We start from the raw sequence: 18621 nt of genomic DNA on the forward strand, positions 1-18621 counted from the left end.
TCACACACACACACCCTGCATGTTGTGTGCATGTTGTAAGTTGCTTTGCAGATAAAGTCCCTAGCATCCATGCTGATTTCGACTCCAGGGTTTTGTCAGTCCCAGAAGACATACTTCAGGTATCATCTGGTACTATTGTGATGGATTGTTTTCAGTTAATGCAGCGGGAGGATGTTGACGATCCTGGGCAGTGTGCAGGCAACATCATGTATTCTTGGTCCTTGCCCTTCATGGCTAATAAAAACTGCCAGGAAGGGTACAAGAAGATGATTGGAGGTTATAACCAATGCTTCATTAAGGGAGGGCAAGATACCACTGTGCCTCAAGGAGTTACATTGCTGCCAGTTTGTTTCTGGGTCCAATTCAAGGTGCTGGTTTTGACCTTTAAAGCCCTTAACAATTTGGACCATGGATATTGGAGGGACCACCTGCTCCCAAGGGTTTCTGCCCACTTGACAAGGTCATTGGAGGGGGCTCTGCTCCATGTGCTGACAATGAAGGAGGCACGACTGTTGTGCACACAGGACAGGGCCTTCTCAGTTATTGTCCCCAGACTTTGAAATGCTCTCCCGGTGGGCATCCGCTCCTCAGTCTTCATCACAGCAAACAAGTAAAATGTGGCTCTTTATCTAGGCTTTTATATGAGTGTTGTTTTTGTTGCTGCTGCTTTGCATTTTATGGTCCTATTGTGTATGTTTTTAAAACTTTTAATTAGATTTTATTTTTATATTCCAATTTAATATTTTATTGTGTAACTGTTTTCTAGTTTTATATTGTTTTTAATGTTTTGTAAACTGTTGATATAAAAATTTAACAATCAATCAATCAATCAATCAATCAATCAATTACTGTTATGGCTGGTTCTGAGAAAACCACAAAATCAAACCTTCCTTGATTCCTTCCTCCCCACTTCCTCTTGAAGAGAGGCACACTATAAGGGCTCTCTCTGCCGCCCAGTCCCTTTACATTTTGAAATCCCCCTCTCCCTTCTCCCTCCCACAAGCCTATGTTCCTTCATTGCGTCCTGCCTTGCTATCAAAACGGTCTGCACATGCCTATTAGGCACCCTGGAGGTTGAGCTGCAGACTCAAGCAGGAGTCCAAGCATCTTACCCCTGTGCTGTAGGTTACTTTCTATGTGCCCCAGGCTACCTTACTCCTTGTGCTTCATCATGCTAGTAGTCAGCAACTTCAAAGTAGTATACCAGAGTAGTCCTATTAAAGTTGATAGGATTGTGGAGGAATAAGCAAGTTGTGGACTGAACTCCTAATAAGTGAGGTAAATATAATGTGATAGAATGCAACCCACATTAAAGAATCAAGCAGCATTTCAAGGCTAGTTTACTATTATAAAATAAAACAAATGTTAGAGAAGATTTCTCTGATTCCAGTCCAGAACATGAGATTAAGCATAAGCATTTTTCTTTAAAATGAAGTGTCCTAGAGATAACATACCTTCCTTCACTTCATTAAAATGAATATGGATTTAACATCCTGATCTAGAGCCCAGTTAAACCAGGTGTATTTGGGTAGTAAGGAATATATGAAGGGCTGATCTTAGGGTGGATACCACACTGGTTCCAAGTGCTGTGGAAAAGCAGCCTGGCAGGCCCTGAAATTGAATCAGTCCAGTGACATGTATGAAGGTCCCAGACACAGCTGGCCTCACATCCTGCAATGGAAGTGGGCAAGACCATTATCCTTACTCCAGAGGAACATTATTCTGGAAAACAACACTGCACATGATGCCATTACTATGTGTATAAACCTGCAGAGGATTATACTGTCACTAACCTTGAGACTGTTTGTTTTATAGCATCTTCCTTCATAGATGCAAATACATCTTATGTAGATTTAATTAAAGGTTAATTCTAAAACAACTCCATTTTCTCCTTCTCCACCCCATTCCCCCCCTCTGACTCCACTCCCCACTGGGACAAACTTCTCAACAGAACAACATAAAAGATTATTAGATAGAATATAACATATCCCTCCCCTTTATAACAACCAGAATTGAATTAATTTAATATTCAGTAACAACGTCTTGAAGTCTTTTAGGTGGTTTCCTGTCACACACACCTCTCCTAATTTTTAGGTTCTCTGGCACAGGAGCTCTTAGTGGTGTTTTTTTCTGGTACAGAGCATTACATGTTAACTGTTCACTTTCATCAGTCTCCTGTGTGTGGTCAAAACTGGCGGTAAGATGAAATTCCTCTCCAGTTCCTCTCTTGTGATTAGGGATGTGCAATTCAAATTGTGTGTGAATTGATTCATGATGAAACATGAGCTATTTGTGGATTCACCAATTACCCAAAATAGTCCCATTAACATTTAAAGGACAAATTTCAGTGGGACTACTTTGAGTAATTTGAGTTTTTAGATTGTGAGCCCTTTGGAGACAGAGATCCATCTTATTTAATTATTATTTTTTCTATGTAAACCACTTTGGAAACCTTTGTGGAAAAGCGATATATAAATATCTGTTGTTGTTGTTGTTGTTGTTGTTGTTGTTGTTATTTTCTTCATCATGTCAGCCACTTGTTCCTGTTCTAGAACTCCATCCTGACCCTTTGTGGGCAAAGGATGGTATAGCTCGTCAGCCACTGGACTACATGACCCAAGGAATCAATAGGGGCTGGGTAGCCTGTAACCTCAGTTTGAGCCACAGCAGAGACTCCCTCCCCTTGCCTGAGCAATCTAGTACCTCTGGCTCTTCCACCCTTGGCCCTTTTGATTCTGGTCTATCTGCTCTGGAACCATACTCTGGTCTGCCACAATCCCACATTAGCAGAAACATTTCAACATGCAACTTAACATATTCCCATCCCACATAGTTATTTCCCACTCCCCACTCTAAAGCATCTGGCATAGGTCACAATCACACTCAACTGCCCAGCACAGTGTGGGCCAGTGAAGACCACACTGCCCGGGGCAGATCTGGGGGCCCCCAGGGGGTGTGGAGGCCATGGACTTTGGCCCGAAGTCCAGGGGTAAGAGTGCCACTGATTACCTGCACTTCTTGGCATGGAGAATTATGGAGTCAAACCTATTGCACAGCTAAATATATGGTTGGTCATTCAATGATTTTCCCCCAACAATATTTTTTGGTTCAAATATAGAAAATGAAAACATTTGCAATGAGGAAAGAAACTCACAATTGCAAAACTATTTGTTTCTCTGGGATTTGAAGACATATTTGTGAAAATGTGTCCACATGAAAAATCAGAACACCAGCTCTTAGCATAAAATCTCCCCCCATCCACTTTGGTGTATCTTCTCCAAAACCTTCCACTTATTCAGGTATGGGCCTGTGAGAAATATGACACATTTTCAATGGTCATTGTTCAAAGGTATTTATAAATAATAGGAAAATGCGTCTAGATTTGCTTTGTTTGTTATATTTACCATACTCAAAAGCTCTCTTCAGTTGATCAAATCAATGTGTGGAATGATGGGGGTGGAAACAGCAGCTAGCTGGGCCATTTAGGGACCCACAACATGGGGAGAAACTTTCCTCATGTATGGCGCTTGCATCAGCAGACAAGTGCTGAATGTCAGAAGAGTGCAGGCTGTGACCATGGAGCGCACTGGTGCCAAAGGGCTTGGCTAGCTGACAGTCTCTTTTACCCCAGCACTGTACATTTGAACACATGAAGAGTGCTAAAAACACCTCTCTTTTTAGACTGTCTTCCTGAAGTAGAAAATCGGGCTCCTAAACTATGATGACCATCTGGAAGCCTTATGAATTTGTTCAGCTCACTCCTGTACATTCTAAAATGACCTTCTTCCAACAGGAGACTCTATGGGGGAAAAATAAAGTGAATAGGCAAAAACTCATTCTCCTAGATCGGCATGGTGCATTGGCCTGGAACTGTTCACTGATTAATAAACCTCACCGTGAACGTACCTGCTATGCAAAAAGAAATTCCACTTCAGTGATCACTGGCCCCCTTGTATTTGTATGTCTTATTACTTCCATATACATAAACCTTTCACTTCTTTAGTCTTTTGGCTCCTTGGACCATGAATCCTGTCCTGTAGGTTACCAATCCTATAATCCAAGATTGTACGTGCATGCTTAGCATATGTAACCCAATGAGAGTTAGCTTTTCAGAAAGTGCCCACAGAGCCCCTCCTTAACTGCTCTTTAACATTCTCCTGTTATAATAGCCATTATATCGATTATTACAAGCTGAACCCGCACAGAGCATCTGTGCGCTAGTGCACCCAGCTTTCCCACCCCCTCAGTCAGCCTTCCCCACCCCAGAGACTTGGTGGGGCTTCAGAAGGCCCCCTCACTCGGCCTTTCTCCCCACCTTAGCCTTCTGCCGAAACTTTGCTCAGCCATTCCTCCCCCCACCCCATTTGGCAGCTGCTTTCTCCCACCTGTTTGCCGCTTGCCCATTCCTGGCCCTGCTTGCTCTTTGCTCTCCCCACTGCTTGCCACTCAGCAGTTGCTTTTCCCCGCCCACTCGCCCATTCCTCTCCCCTGCTCACCACTTGCCCAGTGCCCTCGTCCCCACTCGGCAATTGCTTTTCTCCCGCTCACCATTCACCTATGCCTCCCTCTCTTGCCACTTGGCAGTTGCTCTCTCCCCAGTTTGCCTGTGTCCCCCCCGTTTGCCACTTGGTCTTTTGCTCCCCCCCCCACTCACCTCTCAGACTTTATGTCCCCCCCCCTGCTCACCCATTGCTTCCCTCCCACTCAGCCCTCTGTCCCACCTCCCTGCCTGCCTTAAGCCACCCCATGGAGGTGGAGAGGATGGGCAACGACGGGTCACGGCTGCAGCGGGGGCGGGGCTTGTCACATACAACCTTAGCATATTAAATACAGATGATGATGATGATGATGATGATGATTGGAGTTTAAAAGAGCACTAGGGAGGTCCTACTATGGGATATTTTGTATCGCTGACCCCAAGGGAAAAAATGTAGCTCCATATACATATCCATGAATTTTGCTGCACCCCGGCTTTTATATTCAGAGCTTCGCATTCCATCCTGTTATTAAACTGATTAACTTGATAAATTGATTAACTTAATAAATTTAATAACTTAGGTTAATCAATAAGTAGGAAAAGTAAGAGAATCATTTCCCATACAGTGGAGATCTCATGCCCACTTCAGCATTGTTTGTACATTTCAGAGTTTGAAATTAAGAGTATTTCTTGAGCAATGAGGCATGGAACACATCCTATAAGGAGATCTTACATGTTTGTCTCTGTATTAAGAGTGTTCCCTCTCCCTCACCCTGGTTATCAGTCATGGAATGCCTTGAGGGATATTTAGGATAAACTGTGGGTCATAAAAGCTCATCAGAGATCTTGTCCTTGTAAACAACTGTTAAATGGAACTTAGGACTGGCAAAATGCTACCTTCAGGAAAAAAATGTTTATTGGGCAATGCACAAGATATGAATCCTAGGTATGCATGGTAGAGCACATGCACATGCTCTAAGGTCATTCACACGACCCCAATCCCATGGTTAGGGAGGGCTGTAGGGGGAAGGTGTGAGTATACCTACCAGCCACCAAATGATCTCCAGGATCCTCATCCTTCTTCTAGGTTCTATCCTCAGTACTGACCATTAAAAGGATCTCAAATATTAGGACGGAGTTACACTGTCTGAAATCCTGGTAAACCAGTGCTATTTATGAGATATAGCACTCATTTAGTTGAATTATTGATCTGACTTAATTTGTCAAGTTTTCCCAAGGAAACACACTCAAGTCCTGTTTCTTTGTTGGTTTCTGTAAGCTATCTCCTCAGCATGGAAGCAATTTGGAACTCGTTGGGAACTGGAATTGCTTCAGGGTATCTGAAGTAACATTATTATTATTTCCTTCTTGCCATATTGAGTGTTACTCTTTTGATGCTGGCTCAGTTCAGGGTGGCTCCTTAGGCCTATGTAGATGTTCAGTGTATATATGTACATGTTGGATTAGGATCACCCACACTGTCCCCCTCCATATAATCATCTGAAGATCTGAAGAGAGCCTACCAGCATGCGCCTAGGCACCATAAAGTTTCAGATGAACAGATTCAGGTTGGAAGTGGAGATAATGATGATGATGATGATGATGATTTGATTTCTATACCGCCCTTCCAAAAATGGCTCAGGGTGGTTTACACAGAGAAATAATAAATAAATAAGATGGAGCCCTGTCCCCAAAGGGCTCACAATCCAAAAAGAAACATAAGATAGACACAAGCAACAGTCATTGGAAGTACTGTGCTGGGGTTGGATAGGGCCAGTTACTCTCCCCCTGCTAAATAAAGAGAATCACCACCTTAAAAGATGCCTCTTTGCCAAGTTAGCAGGGGATTAGGATTGATCCCATTTCTTCCCTACACACATTCATAGACCCTAACCCCCAGACCTATGCATATCTCCTGTGTGTCAACTCATCCATGAGTTGTCCTCTAGGGATTCATCTGGACTTCACAACTTCAATCAACATAAATGGACCACCCTCTTGTAGCATTAGGAACTGTACATCAGGATCAGGATTCCAGTTCATAAAATGGCTCAAGACTTTCCTTTCCCAAAAGTGATTTTCAGCAGGGAGGGAACTGTCTGCCTGATCATCAACAGGAACTCTATACCAGGATCGTAGTACCTAATGTAGCTCATAGGAACATAGGAAGCTGCCTTATACTGAGACAGACCATTTAGTCCATCTAACTCCATATTATCTATGTAGACTGGCAGCAGCTTCTCCAAGGTTGCAGGCAGGATTCTCTCTCAGCCCTCTTGGAGATGCCAGGGAGGCAACTTGGAACCTTGATGCTCTTCGCAGAGTGGCCCCATATCATGCAGTGCTCACATGTAGTCCCCATTCAAATGCAAACCAGAGAGGAACCTGCTGAGCAAAGGAGACAATTCATGCTTGCTGTCACAAGGCCCACTCTTCTCCCATAGGACATCCATTTTTGAATATAAGCAACTAGGGGTGTGCAATTCGGATTTTCAGTGTTTCGATTCGGATCTGAACCGAAACACCCCTGTTCTGTTTTGTATCTGAATATGGCCCATCCGAATCACCCCTGATTCGATTCGGATCCGAATTAATCTGAATCTGAATCTATTCAGATTAAAAAATGGGTCCCAGGGGCAAAATAGTAGGGTGGGGTGGTATTGCTCAATGGGTGGAGGCTACCACCCAACTTTCAGGGGGTTTGGGCAAAGGGCTGATTTTTGGTGAATTTTTGAAGTTTTAGTGTCTTTGGGGCAGATAGGGGGCATAAAGTGGGATCTGGGCCAAACGAGTGGGGTGGGGTGGTATTGCCTTATGGGTGGAGGCTATCACCCCAATTGCAGAGTGATTGGACAGAGGGCTGATATTTGGTGAATTTCTGAAGTTTACGTGTTTTTAAGGTTTTCCCCCATTAGGTATAATGGAGGGTGTATTGATTCATGTCAGGGGGAAAGGGGTGGCCTAGAGCGGTGTGGGGTTGGTGGTAGTGCCAGGTAGGGGCAAGGAAGCTACCTGATTTTTTTCCAAAGGATTTGGGCAGAGGGCTGATTTTTGGTGAATTGTTGAAGTTTACGGGTCTTTAAGGTTTTTTCCTCATAAGGTATTATGGAGCTTTCAGCAGCCCCATAAGTGCACTTGGGGGGTGCTGGGGTGGCCCAGAGTGAGTGGTGGTGTAGTGCACATAGGGTGCCAACCACCCCCATGGGTTGCTAACCCATGGCGTACAGGGTTCTGTTGTTTCTGAGGTATTCTGAGTGTAGATTCTATGATAGCAAATGAGATTTTCAATGAGACACCATGAATCCACTCTAATTTGCTATCACAGAATCCACACTCAGAATACCTCAGAAACAAGAGAACCCTGTACCCCATGGGTTAGCAACCCATGGGGGTGGTTGGCACCCTATGTGCAACTACACCACCACTCACTCTGGGCCACCCCAGAACCCCCCAAGTGCACTTATGGGGCTGCTGAAAGCTCCATAAATTACCGTATGAGGAAAAACCTTAAAGACCCGTAAACTTCAACAATTCACCAAAAATCAGCCCGCTGCCCAAATCCTTTGAAAAAATTCAGGTAGCTTCCTTGCCCCTACCCGGCACTACCACCAACCCCACACTGCTCTAGGCCACCCCTTTCCCCCTGACGTGAAGCGATACACCCTTCATTATACCTAATGGGGGGAAACTTTAAAGACGTGTAAACTTCAGAAATTCACCAAATATCAGCCCGCTGCCCAATCACTCTGCAATTTGGGATGGTAGCCTCCACCCATTAGGCACTACCACCCCACCCCACTCTTTTGGCCCAGATCCCACGTTATGCCCCCGATCTGCCCCAAAGACACTAAAACTTCAAAAATTCACCAAATATCAGCCCTTTGCCCAATCCCTCTGCAATTGCGGTGGTAGCCTCCACCCATTAGGCACTACCACCCCACCTGACTATTTTGAACCTGGGATCCGAAATTCAAGTAGACGCCACATCAGACCTTTTTGCATTGAAGTCAATTGGAGGGAAAAAGGCGGGAAATTCAAATAGACGTCATTGCTCAAAATGGGGGGGGGGGAGAAGGCCACAAAATGGAGGTCCGAAACATCCGAATATTTCAGATCCGATACAGGGGTGATTTGTTTCAGATCCGAAATTATTCGGGGCTCTTCAGGGGTGATTTGGTTCGGATCCGAATCACCTGAGATTCGCTGTTTCGGGTACAGATCGTTCTGTACCCGAAATGTTTCGCACATCCCTATAAGCAACCAGAAGTACAGATTAGGATTTCAGATAATTTAAAGATTCTGCTCAACAATCCCTAAACTCCTAGACACTTTATGATAGGATCATAAGAAATCATACAGTACTCAAGCTTAATAAATCCCCTATTTTTACTCTTCAGTTTCCAAGAATTCAACCCCTTTGCTCCTGCAATCTCAGGTGATCAAGATGCTACAGACCCAAGAACTGAATAAAGTGGCTTGGGGAATAGTTACAAATAACCCAAGCATCAATACAATATTATAAAGTGGCACACTTAGACATTGTCACGGTCTGACTGTGGCCTGCACCATGAGGCAAAGGGGAGACTAGCAAAACCAAACTTTTTACCTTTCCCTGCATATGCTGCTACTGCTCCTGCCAGGTGGAAATCCTTTCCCCCCTATGTGTGCCCCCCAACAAACCTAAAAACATTTAAAGGTCCCACTATTTACTTTAAGTAGAGCAAGACGGCCCTTGGACATGGGATAGGAGAAAGCAACAAACCAAACACAGAGACCAGAATATGTCCACAAGTTAAATTTTTACTTTAAAAATGTATATTAAAGAAATAAAAAAGAAATTTAAAACACATACACACCCATATGAGCAATAGGGTGAAAAATAACAATAGATAAACACATCCGTTATAACTAATTAAAACTGGGGTTCTATTTTATCTAGGTTTCATAACTAACCAAGTCTTACAGTTCTTCTAGCACTATCTTCTCCAGCTGCCTCTCATTCAGCTCTCACTCTGGATCTTTGATGTTTTGTCTTCTAGCTGATCCCTCCTCCAACCTGTAGAATCCAAGGGAAAGATCTGTGGTATGCAAGGCAAGGCAGTGAAATGGAGTCAGGAATATTAAGTTTAATGAAATAGGTATTATGTACAGAGTGGCAAGTGCAGACTTCTTTTCGTGCTTTTGCTGCTTGTTAGCCCTGCCTCTACTCTAGGACTGGAACACAAGTAACTGAAGCCCCATTCAAAAGCTGACCTTGATCAAGGAATGGATTAACCAACTACACCACACAATCCTTAGCCAATAAAAAGTCAATTTCAGATCATTCAGACAAACAGCTGCCCCAGCATGTGATCGTGTCAGGGCTGTTGTGAGAACGTGCCTGCTCTGATGTCATTAAATGATGTGCTGATGCATTCTCAGCACATTCTTTACTTGCAGATTTGCCAAGAATGCATTGGCACATTCTTTAATGAGGTCAGAGAAGGCACATTCTCACAGCAGCCCCAACATGATTGCTGTTTCATTTGAACTTTTCTTACCCTCTCATCTTGCCTGCTCACCTGGTTTCAGCTGTGCCCAAACATTGGGCTTCTTTCTCCTTGACTGACCTTCTAACCTTTGGCTGCCACTGACCAACTTTTAAACACGCCCCCCCCACCAACAGGCAACCATTTTACAATTAAATGCACATGCAATCACTGAATACAAAATGGTTGTTATTCCTACACATTTATTCATTCCTTCACAGACTGTGCAACAAATAAGATTCTTTTCCAGCAATGCATCTTGGGTTCCCTTACCATACTGGTGCAGTATCAGTTTCCATCATTACGAGGACTTAATCTTCCACTTTAAAAAAAGTATCATACATATGTGTTTCTAGGAGATGATGAAAAATTCAGTGATCAGTAGTGTAGAATGCAGAGGAAAGAGTTGGGCGCAAGGACAAGGCAGTGGAGTAGAATCGGGAATGTTAATGGTTTAATGAAATATATCTTACTAGCCTACCTGCACAGAGCATCGGTGCGCTCTTTGGGGCCGGCTGCTCCCTCCTTCCCCATTCTCTCTTGCCCTCCCTCCTGCTCCCTCCTGCCCCACTCTCTTGCCCTCCCTTCCCCTCCCTCCTGCCCCACTCTCTCTGGTCCACACTCTCTTGTTCTCCCTCCCTCTGCCCCCTCCCTCCTGCCCCCTCCCTCTTGCCCCCTCCCCCCCACCCCTCTCCCATCCCTCCTGCTCCTCTCTCTCTTGTCCTCCCTCCCCTTCCGTTCCTCTCCTCCTCCTCCCCCCAAACTGCACTGTGCCTCTTACCTCAGCGGGTGGTGAACAGGGAACCTCCTCCCGGCGGCAAAGTCCCACCGCCTGTTTCCCAGACTGACATCTCGTCAGTTGCAGTCCTTTAGTTCCAGCACGACCGTTACTGTTCTCAACTGTCAGAACTCTGAAAGTGGGCTTCCCTCCTTTCAGAGTACCTTTCAGAGTACCCACGTGCAGATACTGCGTGCAGCCACGCTACCTTCTGCCGCCAGTGTTGCCTGCCCACTCCTCTCCCTCAGTCCCAGCAGTTTGCTGGAACCACCAGTTTGGGGACCGATGCACTTCCCTCCTTTCTGCTCTCCACCCTCTGGTGCTCCCAAAGCGGGCCAACCTCTTTCCTCCTTTCAGCCCACTCTCGGTACCTGCTTCAGCCAAACAATTCCAACCCCCAACGGCCCCTAGCTTAGCACTGGAATTGCTTCCCTTTTGGCCCTGCAGTCTCTCCCGCTGCCGCCAAACGCCCTCATTTCCAAGCCCCAACAGCTCCAAATTTCTGCCCCTTTCCACTTCTCTAACTCACTGCCACTGGATTGCATTTCCCGCACAACAATGCCAGGAACTCTTGCAACCTCTAGCGAGAGTTCCGCCGCCAAATCCAGGGCACGCATGCCGGCTAAGTGAATTAAATATATAGATTTACAGAGTGGCAAATTCAGATCGCCTTCAGTGCTCTTGCTGCTGACTGTTAGCTCTGCCTCTACTCCAGGATTGGAAGAAAAGTAACTAAAGCACCATTCAAAAGCTGGCCTGGCTCAATGAATGGATTAACCAAGAACATCACAAGTAGCAAAAATGGCTGCACTGGTCACATCAATCCATCAGATTTTTTATTTTTTTTAAGAAGTGTAGAAAAGCAACAAAATTCATGTGATACCTTAACGAGTAAGAACTGTAAGTCACAGTAAAAACTGTGACATGAGCTCTTATGGAGCCTATTTAATTCACTTCATTTACTTATTTGGACTTCTCTCCTATGCATTCACAGAACATTTCATATGCATGATTTTCATAACTGTGATCATAACTGGGCAAGACCCAATGAGGAGTGACACTCAATAACAACAAACGTATTTTTAAAAAATGGAATGGTAAGGTTTTGGGGTTGTTTTTTTGCGGAAATACACCTAGTCAGACATCCTTGAAGGCTTAAGACTACTCAGTCTTGCTTGTTAGAGAGGGAGTTTCCACTCTACTCTCCCAGGTTATCCCCTTAGAAGGGTGAATCTTTCTGCTTGGAAAGGTGGATGATGGCAGCCTACCCGAAAACTCTCTGCAGTTAAAGGAGGAATTTCCCCCTTGATCACCACACTATATCTCCACAAAAGATACATTGTACTTTGTCTCCTCTCAAAACAAGTATAGTTGCCCCCTCAAATGCTTCATCCAACTCTGGTCAGTTATTCTGTATTCATAGTAGGAGCAACCAGGGCTGGTTTCAGAGGACCGTTAGGAAACTGTCCTCCCTAAGCCCCCTCATTGCTAGTTGGGCTTCCAGAAAATGCACTATATGAAGGTTGTACTGTTGATCCCCAAGACCATCTCTGTGGCCTTTGGACCTTAGTCAGCAACTATCCGGTGATGCTGACCCATGGCACTGGCCCCTGGAGTAACCAAACATGCAATACTCTTTAGAGTGCCTACTGGTACACTGATGGCTCTGGTGCAAAATCTTTTGACAGTGTTTGTCGTTCATTGATTGTGCTCTCCAACTCACATTTCGTTTCAGAGGTGAGGAACACAAAGATGTACCACACCTGTCCTTATGGGCCTTGTTGTTAAATATTTGGTGATACTGTAGATAACCTCCTAATCTGGATATTTTGCTGAATGCATAAAGAGGTTCCATAATGCAGCAAAGGCTGATTCTCTAAATGCAGAAGTGGGCAATGTGTTTTATTCTCAGTAAAGTGATATACTGTGAATCTCTAAGAGAGAAATACCACAGATTCCCTGCTGCACATGAGGCCATCATAAAAAGCATATATGGTAGAATAGCTTGTAAAATCAAAGAAGGCTGAGTGTTACATAAGGTGAACCTACACATACTAAACATCCCTCCAGCTCTACCTGCTCTAATATTTTATAATTTGTATGTTCAATCTGTAGCCTATCGAGGAAACCAACATATACCACCCCCCTCTGCAGTATCTTGGGCAGGCATGTAAGATGGAACAGAGAAGTAATCTAAAGTGAAGACTGGGATATTGTGTTAATTAAAAGGTTTAGATAATGTAGACTTAGAACGCTTTTGTGGCTTGTAACTTAAAAAAAAAGGAAAGATTTAATTTAAAATTCCTAGAATGTCTTGTACTATATATACACCCTTGCCCCAGCTCTCTCCAAAAGCACAACCTAATGGTCACATTTTTTATTTAGTATTTGCGGGATTTTCCTCCTCCCATTCTCACTAACTAAAAAGTAGGACAGATCAAATAGTAGGTTTTCAGTTCTGAAAATTAGTAGGCTCTGGAGAGCCAATTAACTACTCCCATCTCTTGGTCCTCGTTTAATGTCTTTATTGCCCATTCAGAATTTCCCCCCTGCACAATCCAGAGAGGTGGTGTAATCGGGCTAATTTTGGGACGGTTAACGTGCTAATGTAGTCTTTACAATTACGCAGCAGACCAGGTGGCAAGACGGCGTGGCTCTGCATCGCCAAGGTGCAAAACAAATTCAGCGTTCAATCAACCTGAGAGAAAAAGGACAATTCTCATTTGCATAAACATGTAGCCACGGAAACTGGAGGCACAGAGGTATAAGGAAAAGAGACCTATTTTACATGATGTGCATAGAATATTTGACAGTTTAGATTGGAGGCGTCATTGATGTGCGTAGGAATGGTACGGTTGGTTGCCATGGATATGGTTTTCCCTACTGGCAGCGCAAAGATTGGCAGGGATGGATGCAGGGGGGGAAAGACACACGTACACATACAAATGCCTAAACCACTGCAACTCTTTGGCAGACTCATTCTTTTCTTTTGTTGAGAAGCTGTGTATCCTTTCTATGCTAATGACAGCTCATCTAGTATGCTGTGTAATCTAGCAACACTGATATTTCTATAATAAATCATTTATGTGTAATGTGTATTTATATACTGCATAAACATATATAAAGTATAATTTTATACATACATATTTTCATAAAGCGATGACATAGACAGAGATAGTAAGTGAGCTGCAAATGCATAATATATAAGCAAACATACTTATATTTAGTTTAATTTGTTTCCCTGATTTGGCTTATAATGGAAACACCCTCCCATGCTTCAGATTTAGATAGATAGATAGATAGATAGATAGATAGATAGATAGATAGATAGATAGATAGATAGATATTCACTGTAATATAAATAGCAATCTGCAACCAATTTACACAGGAGTAGCCCTGTTAAAGTTTATGGGATTGTGGAGGAATAAGCAAGTTGTGGACTGAACTCCTAGTAAGTGAGGTAGCTATAATGTGATAGAATGCAACCAACATTAAAGAAGCAAGCAGCATTTCAAGGCTAGTTTACTATTATAAATAAAACAAATGTTAGAGAAGATTTCTCTGATTCCAATCCAGAACATGAGTTTAAGCATAAGCATTTTTCTTTAAAATGAAGTGTCCTAGAGATAACATACCTTCCTTCACTTCATTAAAATGAATATGGATTTAACATCCTGATCTAGAGCCCAGTTAAGCCAGGTGTATTTGGGTAGCAAGGAATGTATGAAGGGCTGATCTTAGGGTGGATACCACACTGGTTCCAAGTGCTGTGGAAAAGCAGCCTGGCAGGCCTTGAAAATGAATCAGTCCAGTGACATGTATGAAGGTCCCAGACACAGCTGGCCTCACATCCTGCAATGGAAGTGGGCAAGACCATTATCCCTACTCCAGAGGAACATTATTCTGGAAAGCAAAACTGCACATGATGCCCATTTCCATGTGTATAAACCGGCAGAGGACTATACTGTCAATAACCTTGGGACTGTTTGTTTTATAGCTTCTTCCTTCATAGATGCAAATACAACTTTTGTAGATTTAATTAAAGTGTATTCTGAGACAACTCCATATTCTCCTTCTCCTCCCCCACTTTCTCTCTCTGACTCCATCCCCCACACACTCTATGGAATCTCCACTGGGACAAACATCTCAACAACACAACATAAAAAACTACTAGATAGAATATAGCACATCCCTCTCCTTTATAACAAGCAGAATTGGATTAATTTAAAATTCAGTGTCAAAGTCTTGAAGAGTCGCATACACCTCTCGTTATTTTTGGGTTCTCTGGCACAGTAGCTCTTAGTGATTTTTTTTTCCTGGTACAGAGCATTTTCCATCACTTTCATCAGCCTCCTCTGTGAGGTCAAAACTGGAAGCATAATCAAATTCTACTCCAGTTCCTCTGTTGAGATTAGGGATGTGTAATTCAATTCGTGTGCGAATTGATTCACAATAAAACAGGAAAATTTGTGGATTTGCTCACCAATAGAATGACTCCTCAAATGGAGGGGATCATTTGAGTGTGAATTGCCCCCAATTCACCACAAATCGATTCACGTGATTTGAGCAGCTCTTTTGATGGGCTTCCCCCCGCTTGCTGTTTGGTTTTCTGGAAGTGGCTTCTGATTGGCTTGAGATCGCCTTGCTTCTTGGTTGGCTTGTTATCATACAAATCAAGTGTTGGTATGGGCAACTGTGCCCCCTTTGGCTGATGGTAGGGAGGGGAACACTTTTGGAGGGAATTTCAAAATGTATATTCAAAAGGACCAGGAGGCAGAGAGAGAGAGAGAGAGAGAGAGAGAGAGAGAGAGAGAGAGAGAGAGAGAGAGAGAGAGAGAAAACCCTTAAGAAGAAAAGGCTACATCAGGAATCAGATAGGAGGTAGATAGATTTGATTTTATGTGGGGGTTTTCCCCGCAGCACTGAGGATATGCTGCGCTGAAAGGATATAATGGTATGTGAAAGAGCAACTTGTGCCAATGATGCTACTGCAGCAGCACCGGCACTATGACTGGCACTGGATTCTGGATCAGTAATTCTTTTTTGGCCATCTTTGGACTGTTTTTGTAATGCATGTTCTCATTCTGTGTTGGGAGTGACCGCTTGTGAGTGTGCTGTGCTGTGAGGCAGTTTGTTTCACCCATAGGGAACCATGGGGACTCAAAAAAAAACCCATTGTCCCCCATGGGTGGCTGTTAGGGGCACCACAGTGGGTTGGGTGGTGGGGCATAATGGCTGCTACCCACCAACGAACTCACAGAGCAACTGGGCAATCAGGCAATATTGAAAGATTTTTTTAATTTTATCTGGGTCATTTCAGGTCATTTCCTACTGACCCTGATTATATGTGGTTTGTCACATAATTGTGTCAGAGAGCTGGTCTACCCATTAAACCCTGTTGGTAGACAATCTCTCCCCAGAACATAAGAACATAAGAACAGCCCTGATGCATCAGGCCCAAAGCCCATCTAGTACAGCATACTCACAAGCGGTCATAGAAATACTTTCCCCTCCCACATAACACTAGAACCAGAGGTCATCCCATGAAATTGATTGTCAGGAAATTTAGGACCAACAAACAGAAGTACTTTTTCACACAATGCATAATCAACTTGTGCAATTCTCTGCCACAAGATGTGGTGACAGCCAACAACCTGGATGGCTTTAAGAGGGGTTTGGATGACTTCATAGAGGAAAGGTCTATCAATGGCTACTAGTCTGAGGGGTATAGGCCACCTCCAGTCTCAGAGGCAGGATGCCTCTGAATACCAGTTGCTGGGGAATAACAGCAGGAGAGAAGGCATGCCCTCAACTCCTGCCTGTAGGTTTCCAGCAGCATCTGGTGGGCCACTGTGTGAAAAAGTACTTCTGTTTGTTGGTCCTAAATTTCCTGACAATCAATTTCATGTGATGACCTCTGGTTCTAGTGTTATGTGGAAGGGGAAATATTTCTATCAATTTTCTCCACACCATGCATGATTTTATAGACCTCTATCATGTCTCACCACAGTAAGCTTTTTTCAAAACTAAAAAGCCCCAGGTGTTGTAGTCTCTCCTCATAAAGAAGGTGCTCTAGGCCCTCTGATCATCTTGGTTGCCCTCTTCTGCACCTTTTACAATTCTACAATATCCTTCTTTAGGTGTGGTGACCAGAATTGTACACAGTACTCCAGGTGTGGCTGCACCATAGTTTTGTATAAGGGCATTATAATATTAGCAGTTTTATTTCCAATCCCTTTCCTAATGATCCCTAGCATGGAATTGGCCTTTTTCATATCTGCAGCACATTGAGTCGACACTTTCAATGAGCTATCCACCACAACCTCAAGTTCCCTCTCCTGGGTCAGTCACTGACAGCTCAGATCCCATCAATGTATATGTGAAGTTGGAGATTTTTTCATCCCAGTGTGCATCACTTTACACTTGCCAACATGGAACCGTGTTTGCCATTTTGCCGTCCACTCACCCAGTTTTGAGAGATCCTTTTGGAGCACAATATCTTTTGGATTTCACTACCCAAAAGAGTTTGGTATCATCTGCAAATTTGGCCACCTCACTGCTTACCTCAACTTCTAGATGATTTATGAATGAATTAAAAAGCACCAGTCCGAGTACAGATCCCTGGGGGACCCCACTTCTTTTTTCCCTCCACTGTGAAAACTCTCCATTTATATTTACCCTCTGTTACCTGTCCTTCAACCAGTTAGCAATCCACACATATACAGTACTTGTCCCCTTATCCCATGACTGCTAATTTTTTTCAAGACTCTTTGACGAGGAACTTGCTGAATGCTTTTTGGAAGTCCAGGTATACTATGTCAACCAAATCACCTTTATCCACACACCTCTTGAAACTCAAAGAACTCCAAAAGGTTCATGAGACAAGATTTACCTTTGCAGTAGCCATGCTGGTTCTCCCCCAGCAGGGCCTGTTCTTCTATGTGCTTAATAATTTTATCCTTGAGAATGTTTTCCATCAATTTTCCTGGAACAGAGGTTAACCTAACCAGCCTAACCAGGATCTCTTTTTGAAAATAGTATTACATTCACTACTCTCCATTCCTCTGGCACAGGGCCTGATTGTAGAGATAAGTTATATATTTTTGCAAAGTGGTTGGTAATTTCACATTTGAGTTCTTTAAGGACTCTTGGATGATTGCCATCTGGCCCTGGCAATTTGTTAGTTTTTAATTTTTCTAGACAATTTAGAATATCATCTCTTGTCACTTCTATCTGACTCATTTCTTTAGCCTCCATTCCTGAAAAGCCTGGTTCAGGAAAAGTTATATGCTCAGTATCCTCTGCCATGAAGACAGATGAAAATAACTCATTTAGCTTCTCTGCAACCTCCATATCCTCCTTAATAATCCCTTTCATTCCCTCCCTCATTGTCTAATTGTCAATCTTTCTCCGTGGCAGGTTTCCCACTTCTGATGCATTTAAAGCTTTTTGTTGTTGTTGTTGTTGTTCCCCATGATGATCAGTGCAATTCCTAGGACTGTTTTCCTGAGGAGAGCTGGTCTATCACTTGGATTAAATGGGTAGACCAGACTTCCAAGAAACCCAATCGGTAGAACAGCTCTACCTGAAAAAACAGGAGAGCTGGTCTACCAGTTGGGTTTCTCGGAGGACAGGTCTACCTATTAAACCCAATTGGTAGACCAGCTCTCCCTGTAAAAAGAGGAGAGCTGGTCTCCCAACTGAAACCAGTTGGGTTTCTCAAAGGACTGGTCTACATATTAAACCCAAATGGCAAACCAGTTCTCCTTGGGAAAACAGTCCTAAAAATTGGACTTTTTTGTGGGGAGAGCTGACCAATTGGGTTTAATGGGTAGACC

At 43.5% G+C, this 18621-nt stretch overlaps 2 long non-coding RNA genes across 2 annotated transcripts in view; one reads left to right on the forward strand and one right to left on the reverse strand.

Moving 5' to 3' along the window:
* Positions 1 to 18621, forward strand: part of LOC128342187 (uncharacterized) — a 165376-nt gene that overhangs the window by 52514 nt on the left and 94241 nt on the right. The gene's annotated exons all lie outside the window — the stretch shown is intronic.
* Positions 9258 to 10338, reverse strand: LOC128342188 (uncharacterized). Its single transcript, XR_008314824.1, has 2 exons — positions 10279 to 10338; positions 9258 to 9533 (listed from the first exon to the last, which is right to left on the reverse strand). It is a non-coding gene; the product is annotated as an uncharacterized LOC128342188 (long non-coding RNA).

This window comes from Hemicordylus capensis, chromosome 2, assembly GCF_027244095.1.
Source record: "Hemicordylus capensis ecotype Gifberg chromosome 2, rHemCap1.1.pri, whole genome shotgun sequence".
NCBI lineage: Eukaryota > Metazoa > Chordata > Lepidosauria > Squamata > Cordylidae > Hemicordylus > Hemicordylus capensis.